The following is a 9,168-nucleotide window of genomic DNA, read 5'->3' as shown; positions in this document are numbered from 1 at the left end:
AGCCTTACGAGCCACAGATGAAAAAAGCTACTTTACCTGCCTTGATCACCAAATATTTACTGAACACTTATCTACTATGCACCAGGCACTGTCCTAGGTACAAGGAATACAGAGGTTGTCCCTCTAAAAAATCTCCCAGAACAGTAAATAGATATCTACAATTTAGTTACACTACAGGTTCATAACTCAGACTTCCTGGAAGCTACTTCATGCAAACTGAAAGTAACATAACCAATATCCAGTATTACCACCAGGAGTTTGGGGGTGGGGCAATGCATCCTATTAAGGATGAATCATATAATTAAAGTCATTGGTCAAATTAGAGTTATTCCTTACTGAGGAGCAAAATAAAAGTTTTTAGAAATTAAATAAAAAGGAATGATTTGAGAATTCTCAACAAATTCTTTAGGGAGCCATATAATGCTCCATTCAAAGAACACTTTATATCCATTTTATAGGGAGCAATGTTGTTTATTAAATGAGAGAAACAGCACTGACACAGTTCATTTCTCAAACAGCACATAGTGCTATTGGCAGTATGTACTGGCAGCTTAATTAAGAAGTCTGTTGATGATGTTAAAAAAAAAAAGCTGGCACATTTTCAATTCAAATGTGGACACTACTCAAGACAAAGACATGTCTATTGTTGGCTCATACATACTAAAATGTGTCACAGACACCATGTCTACAGTCATATTAGCATCTTAACACTGGAAAACTCATGACTTATTCCCAGATCAGAAGTAATTTCTTGGAAAAATTGTATAGTCATCCAACTTATGGAATACAGACAACACAATGAACACTGAAATAGCCAAATTTTCATACACAGCCTTTGCTCAGGTCTGTTTTGCTCCTTCTCTGCCCTTTCTTGGGTCCATGAACAACACCCCCAAGCTTGAGGCAAACCCTTCCCCTCTCCATGCTAATAACTCACTTGGAGTGGTGGGCCCCTAGGGCATTGAAGGCAGAGGCCTATAGAGACAACAGATTTAATTTACCTCCCTACTTTCCAAGAAATGTACAAACACAATATATTTCTCCAATATACAATCTACACCTAAGGGGGAAAAAGGATTTATGCAAATTTGCTCCAACTATAATGTATTAATATCTCTAAAGTCTCCTGAATGTACATGGAATCAATAAAATGGGTCCTATCAGAAGTCCAAAAAAACTGGAATTAAGATGTCCTGACTTGCCCACATTAGGAATTTTGTTTTGTTCTGTTTTGTATTAAAGAGATTTAAAATACTTACAGAATATACTTTTCCATTTGTTTCCTGTTTTAGGGACATGCTGAAGAGCAGAAGACCAAACAAAAAAAATGTATGCCCTGAAACTGATTGTAAATCCACTGAAGGCAGGGACCACATCTTATTTGTCTCCTCATTTTCCCTCCCCTGTTTTGTATAGTGATTCACACATAGTAAGTACTCAATTAAGTTGAAAAGGCAATGCATGTTTCAATTCACTTTAATTTTGAGGGGTTGCATTGAGTTAAGAAAGAGCTGAGACAAAAAGGAGAGGTTCAACCTTTCCTGATTTCTGGCTGGTGAGGCACACGGTCTTGAAAAATTCCTTTGCCGAAGCTTGCATAACACTGGCATCATTAACTGCTGGTCGCTCACTGTGGCATCCTGTCTATCTATCCATCTATCTATCTATCTATCTATCTATCTATCTATTCATTTGTTTATGGCTACGTTGGGTCTTCGCTGCTGCCCACGGGCTTTCTCTAGTTGTGGCGAGCAGGGCTACTCTTCATTGAGGTGCACGGGCTTCTCATTGCAGTGGCTTCTCTTGTTGCGGAGCACGGGCTCTAGGCGCGCAGGCTCAGTAGTCGTGGCTCATCAGCTTAGTTGCTCCGTGGCATGTGGGATCTCCCGGACCAGGGATTGAACCATGTCCCCTGCATTGTCAGGTGGATTCTTAACCACAGGGCCACCAGGGAAGTCCTTCACCGTGGCATTCGTAATGTCTTGATTTGTTTCCATTTTTGCTGGTGGTAACAAGATGATTCTCCAACAGTTGCCTTTCCAACAAGAAAATGTGAAAGCTGGTATTCAGCGAAGCGGGTATTCAGTCTATCTCCATCCTACAGACAGTACACCTGTGAACAAAATGGAAACAAATTATTAACCTAAGCCTTTTGAAGAACAACTTTTCAGAAGTACAATGGTTGGTCTTTTGTTGATCGCTAAAATTATTTAGCTCAACATTTCAAAAACACAATCAGAATCTTCTACAGTGATAATGCTGTTTAAAGTTTTTTCTTTACCTTAAATAATGACTTTGAAATCCATGCCACCCCCAGACACAGATCCAAGCCTAATAAAATCAGAAATACCACATATCTGTGCATTTTGATAACAAAGGTTCCTTCCCTACCCAGGTAAAGATTCTGTGTGTTTTCCCTTGCCTTGATAAACAGGAATAAAACCCCTCATGAGATTCTGAAACCTACCCCTTCGTGAACAGCAAAGTTCCTGCCTAAGTCCCATCAGGTAGCACCAAAGTGTCTGGCTGGGAAACAACAGCTGCAGATAGAGAAGCCCACTGTGAAGCAATTTGGGCAGGCAGGAGCACACTTTCTTCAGCAAAGGCTCTGAACGAACCAGGTGGGTAAAAGAAGAATGCATGAACACTTCAAAGTCAGCTCCATGGCAAATGCCACATGAGAGGAGCCTGGAAGGATCCAGGTGGGTCCCACCTTAGGCTTTTCAGTCATACCCATGCACGTGTATATTAGTAACACAATCTTAGACCAGGAAAGAAAGATATCTTTGCAAGAAACATTTTTACTCATTTACGTGCTCATGGGCTACTGTCTCTCTGAGATGTCCCACTGCAGTGGGATATAAAGCAAACCAATACTCAAGTAAGGTTAGCCTTAACACAATTTATTAACTAAGTTATTTTATTTATTTGGGTTTCTAAAAATTGGTCAAAAGTAATTGCATATATGTTTAAAACACCTTTCAGCTCATGAGCAAAAATGTCATACTACATGAGCATTTGAAATCCACCTAGAGTCATTTTAGGTTCTTCCTCCTCTATCCGTTACATCAAACTTGTCACTGAAGGCTTTTACTTCTTAATGTGAAATGTCTTTTGCAGACCCCTTTTCTTCTGAATTGCTACTAAAAGTTCCCTGCTTTGTCAGGCCCTCTTCTCCTCAGCCTGGACTATGACAGCCTCCCAGCTATGCCAAGGTCTCCTCTACTGCAGTCTCGACTCCTTCCAAGTGATGCTACTTCCACTGGGCCTCCACTTCAGCCATTCATTCCAAGACCCCTCTGAGCTAGGACCCCTGAAATCTCCATTTAAGAGGTTTAGTGTAGCTGTGACCTTCAGCCCATCATCAAGCAGGCAAAAGAGAAGCAAACTCAGCCCCTTTTTGGCCACAATGCACTGAATTGCAGAGTTTAAACTGCTTCATCATCATTTTTCCCTTTGTTTCCCTACCAACCCAACACATGCTGGCCCAATCTTCAAAACTGCTTCTGCCACCTAAAGGGGTGGGATAGGGAGGGTGGGAGGGAGACGAAAGAGGGAGGAGATATGGGGATGTATGTCTATGTATAGCTGATTCACTTTGTTATAAAGCAGAAACTAACACACCATTGTAAAGCAAATATACTCCAATTAAGATGTTAAAAAAAACAAAAAACAAAAAAACCTGCTTCTGCACTAACTAGCTTTCCCATTTCCGACAAGGCTTTGTGCCTTGCCCAGAACCCAAATATTCTTGACGAGGATCCTGATACAACTTTTCCCCAGATTCTATTTCAGGACTCCAGCCGCTGGCTGGGATCCGGCTGTGAATAGATTGCCCACTGCCATGATACCACCATTCCTGACTCCGAATCTCACATGCTGTCTACATTCTAGTTGCCCAAATCTCCTGCTGAATTGCATTTCCTCAGATCCAACAGCTTCCCTGAACCAATCCCAAGATCATCACATCCTCTTCGTCTCTGAGTACTGACTGCTGGCTAACCCTAGTGCAGCCAGGCTCCCAGACCCTGATACACCTAGTCTTCACTTCCTGCTGTTTCCTGGCAACCTATGTTGCTGAGGTCCTGCATAGGAGCCCCCTTTTCTCAGCCTAGACAAATTCTAACACTATAATGTTTTTATAACACCTATCTTTTTATTCATTCATTCAATTAGTCAGTCATTTATTAATTTATACTCACTTCATTCCATAAAAAAATAACGAGGTTAATACGTAGTTTAAAAAAAAAAAAAAAAAAAAAAAAAACCTTACATGATTACCTATAGCCTAACCACAGCCTGATTTCTGAAGTTTTCCACTTCATTTCCTAGTCTCCAACATGAAGTCTCTGCTTCAGGCATACAAGTCTACTGACCTCTAAGCTCATTCTGTCTGAATCTTTGTTCACCCCCCTCTTTTCTTCCTTCTTAATTAGCTCCTTTCATCCTTTGGCATCTCACTCATGACATGATCTAAGAAGCCTTCCCCAAGAAACAAAACCACTTTACTTTTCCCTTATCTGGATTCCTCTGGAATAATCAATATCACACAGTTTAAGTGCTTGGTTTTCACTAAATGTTTCATATACATTATTAGCTCCCCAGACAGACTGTTAGTCTTTGAGAACTGGGATAAAGGCCATGTCTTGTAGTTGTTATGGTGCCTCCAAAGTACTTGATGTTGACCTCTAACAGGAAGGCAAAGCTCCCCTTCCACCCTTACTTCACTCCCCAGCCCCACAGCCATGGAGGAAAAGAGACCAGGTAACTGAATCAAGTTACTGGATTCAACTAAACTTCTTAAAAGGAGGTGGAACTTTTGGTGTATTGAGAGGAAAATTTAAAGTTTTAACCTGTAGGCTTCTGTGTTTTCTTTGGAGTTGTCTCTCGGGGTTCTCACTCTCTTTGGACTGCTTCTCTCTATTTCCATGTGGCCAATGAGGCAAAAGAGGTCTGGAACTACCTCCCACTTCAGACATGCTCCTCAACTACCACCTACCCCCAACCCAGAAAAAGCCTAGGGCGGAATAATTAGACCAGCTCTAACTTAAACCTTTCCTTTCTTTTTTTGCTTCTGCCTCATCTAGCCACTAGTGAAATATGATCTAAAGAGCTGGACCCAGGAGTAAGGGACCAAGGAAGCTTATTGTGTGCAAGACACAATATTTCCAAGCAGCTCTATAATGGTAGCTGAACTCATCAGAAACTGCGTTAAGTTTGAGGGAGAGGTGAGGGCAGGGGGTAGGGCAGCACCCAGGTAATAAATAAGAATATACGTGTATGTACTTAAGGTCTAACCTATGTTTATCTCCTCCCACCGCTTGTAGCCCCGGGGGATACCTGGATAAAATTCTGTGGGTCCATCTCAACATAAGTACTAACCTAAGTATATGCTGAATAAATACTTGTTAATTTATTTTTCTATAGTAAATGTCTAACAGACCAAGAATTTTAGGAAATTTTGAAGTTCTGGGTCAGAGTTTTTTATGATTTATGTATTAAATACCTGCCTGACTCAAAAGCTTAAAGTAATTTTTTTTTCTATAAATCCATTTCTCTACTAACACAGGTCTTACAACACAGATCTCTGAGTCTGAGATCTTTTTGAGAGTGAGGATGCAAGCAAGACAGATCCTGGGGGCTTTACAAGGCTTTCTGCCAAAGATTAAAGCAAGTGGGCTTCTTCTATTGTGAAATTTTGAATTAGCACTTACAGATGACCAAAGTCCACTGTAGAATCATGTAATATTCATACCTCATGTATTTTGAATATTTAAACATATCACATACACACATTATATATGTGCATATATACATAACTTTGATATATACTACTTGGAAAGAAATGGAAAATGGATGCAGGCGTATTCCAAAGTCATGAGATCATTTGTCATTTGTCCAAGTCTGAAACAATGCTCTTAACTGGCATATGATACAGAGACTGCCAATTGTCCCCTAATACCCATTCTCCCCTTTTTCCTTTATTAATAGAACTCCTGAATGTTGAAAGGTACATGACCATAAAAATTATATTTTCAAGCCTTTTTGGCAGCTAGGTATGGCTAGTAGGGTGTGAGCAGAAGTTAGGGGTGCAACATCTAAGGAATGCCTTTAAAGAGGATGCTTATAAATCTTCAGACATATGAATGAAGCTAACAAGCAGGGATAGCAGAATAGTAAGATAGAAGTTTATTTCTTCCTTACTCAACAGTCTACACATAAGCAGTCCAAAGCTGATATGGCTGATACAGCACCTCCACTGTGTCAGGGAGCTCCTTCTAGCTTGTTTAAGCTACTATATTTCAGTATAGGTTAGGCTGCTAAAACAAATACAGCACTATAATTCTATCTCTGCCACTTACTAGCTATCCATCCTTGGACAAATTATGAACTTGTTTCTAACATGAGGGTGTGTCTTTTTTTTTTTTCCTTCCCATTATATCCCCCGCTTCTAGCACTGTTTGCATACAGTAAGCATTCAATAAAAATTAGTTATTACTGCTGTTCCTGTTGTTATGCCAAATCTAGACAAATAATGCCATACCTTAACAACTAACCATTAGATACTTCCAGTAAAAATCTGAAATAATACAACTAATCAACATGGCGTACATTATAGTGATCACATTTCCTGACCCAAACTTAGAAAACATGGTCTGACAGAAGGTTTTTTTCTGACTTGTGAATTTAGTATTATGAAAATTTGTTTATGCTAAACCACTGGTTGTCAACTTAATAAACTGACTTTACTTTTCTACAATTATCTGCTTAAATTGGTCAGCCCTGGAAAGTCAAGCCATATAGCCCCAAGAGTATTATTGGTTCTGTCCCCTCTAGTTTTTATTACAAAGTTCCACTGCACATGCATATGATGCACACAAAAAAAACCTGATTACTCATTTATGGTTGTGAATTTGTATTGTAATAGTTCAGAATCTTCAAAAAATAATTCTTATATTTTTCCCAAGGGAGAAGAACACTTCCTGCTTCTACAAAAATGCATGGATGAGAGTTTTCAGTAAAATGCATTTCTCCTATTGATGAGCATTTAATACACACACACACACACACACACACACACACACACACGCATCCCTGGCTGCTTGGATTTCATCACAAGTGGTACCAATTGCCAGTCATCGAAGTAATTCAGTCTGATCTGTTGAGGTGATGGATTCTGATAACCTACGTAAGCCTGTCATTAAGGGGAGGATAGATTATAGTCTCCATTCAGGACATTATAGTGCTTACATTTCTCATCCATACAGCCTATGAAACATAAGGGGAAAGCAAGAAGATGGAAATAAAGTTGAGCAAGGACTTACTGCTTCTCTCGCCAGTGAATGATATGAGCATATCACCAGTCCACACTTTCTACTACGTATATATAAAGTTCTATTTCTTTCTGGCTAATATAAAGACTTTTTACAAAGAACATAAAGATTATGCACAAAAGTGACTATTCAGTAATTTAAATCTACCTTGAGACCTTGTGCTTCCACTTTTAAAATATTATTTTTTCCTCTTTCACCCTATGTATTTAGCCATTTTGCTTCTATATAATATTTTTACTTACATACTTAAAATTTTCATCTAGAATGGAGATTATATCTCAAATGAAATTCATTAATTAGGTGAACTGAAAAAGACAAGTCTGAATTAATGAAAAGTCTACACTATGGACTATTGTCAAAAAGATCATGATAATAGCAACAGCTGATGTTTGAGAGTTTACAGCATGAAAATCACTGGGCTGAACACTTTACAAGCATTATCTCATTGAATCCTTACAAAAGTCCTGGAGCAGGTATTACCACTCCATTTTTACAAATTAGAAAATAAAACCTGTGAGATATTAAGTAACTTGCCTAAGACCACACAGCTAATGAGTGATAGAACTACTTTCAAACCTTAGTTTGTCTGACTCCAAAGTTCATGTTCTTTACCACCATACCAAACTGCTGGGGTTTTCCTTTAATCAATTATAATAATAAAGCAATATCTCAGATTAGGTTAACAAAACTCTGAAGTGCCGAGGAACCCTGCCTTACTTAAAAAAATAAGAAGTATTTGAAATTAGCTCACCAATTATTTTAGCTTGGTAATAATTATCTGCCATTTATGAAGTACATACCAGGTACTTTGTATTAAATCTAACCCTCACAGCAACCCCCATAAATTAGATAAATGTCTCCATTTTATAGATGAGGGAAAAGATACTCAGAGAAGCTAAGTAAAATTTGTCTAAGGTCACAAAACTAGTATGTGGCACAGTCTTTGCACTCTGCCATCTCCACACTACCTTATTACCTCTCCAGCAAGGCCTTTCTCTAGAGTGCTAGAAAAGTCTGCTTTTAAAAGTAAGAGTGCCATTCTCCTGTGATTATATGTATACTATTTATTAGCTCAGCAAAGCTTTAGTTCAGAGACAATGCAAAAGTAAACTTTAACCCAGGCCCTGCCCTCATTATCATAAATTCCAAATTTAGTGAGGTCCATGTTAATGGGTTTTACTGTATAGAGAAAAGAGTTTAATAGTCACTTAGCCCTGCTCTATCTCCATTAACAAATCTAAAAAGCCACACAAAGGTGAAGGAAGGAAGAACAATGACCTCAAAACTAAAACAGATAAGAAGTGCCTGTAATTAGCACTCTAGAAAAAAGTCATAATACATAGCATATGCCAACACCACAATACAGTACATATGCCAATATGTAACAACAAGTGCAACCCTACAAGTGTAAGTGCTCTATTCATCAATTAAAGAAAATTAATCCTAATCAGATGTTCATATTAAGGAATACAGCCATAGCAAATCAGCAATAATAATTAAAAGTCCATTTCAAATCTCTTTGGTGAGCACTGAAATGATATGACATAGCCAGGCTGCCTGATCCTTTTGGAATGTTGTATAAATGTGCAATTAGGTGAAAATTCCTAGCTGTTTAACATGGTCGTCTTTACTACTCACGCTGCAGTTGCTTCTAATGAAGACATGCTTCCATGTGCACCCCAAGTGGGAAAAATGTATACGTTGTAACAGTCAAGAACATGTCCGCGCTGAGAGACAAGTCCGTGATACACAGGGTTTTGCCACAGAGGTCATCACGGTGTTGCAAAGATTTTAAACAAATCGTACTTGCTTTGGAGGGGGCTACCTGAAACAG

The 9,168-nt window shown here is 38.9% G+C and overlaps 1 long non-coding RNA gene across 3 annotated transcripts in view; it reads right to left on the bottom strand.

Annotated features, from left to right (window-relative positions):
- Positions 1-1,460: 1,460 nt before the first annotated feature.
- LOC309805525 overlaps positions 1,461-9,168 on the bottom strand; it is a 159,610-nt gene continuing 151,902 nt past the window's right edge. For all 3 annotated transcript variants that reach the window (XR_014294250.1, XR_014294251.1, XR_014294252.1), the window contains one exon: positions 1,461-2,113. This is a non-coding gene — a long non-coding RNA (uncharacterized lncRNA). The remainder of the gene's footprint in view (positions 2,114-9,168) is intronic.

This window comes from Mesoplodon mirus, assembly GCF_964341445.2.
Source record: "Mesoplodon mirus genome assembly, chromosome: 5".
Classification (NCBI taxonomy): domain Eukaryota; kingdom Metazoa; phylum Chordata; class Mammalia; order Artiodactyla; family Ziphiidae; genus Mesoplodon; species Mesoplodon mirus.
The sequence above is the reverse complement of the archived record's forward strand: the minus strand, read 5'-3'. Positions and strand labels throughout refer to the sequence as shown.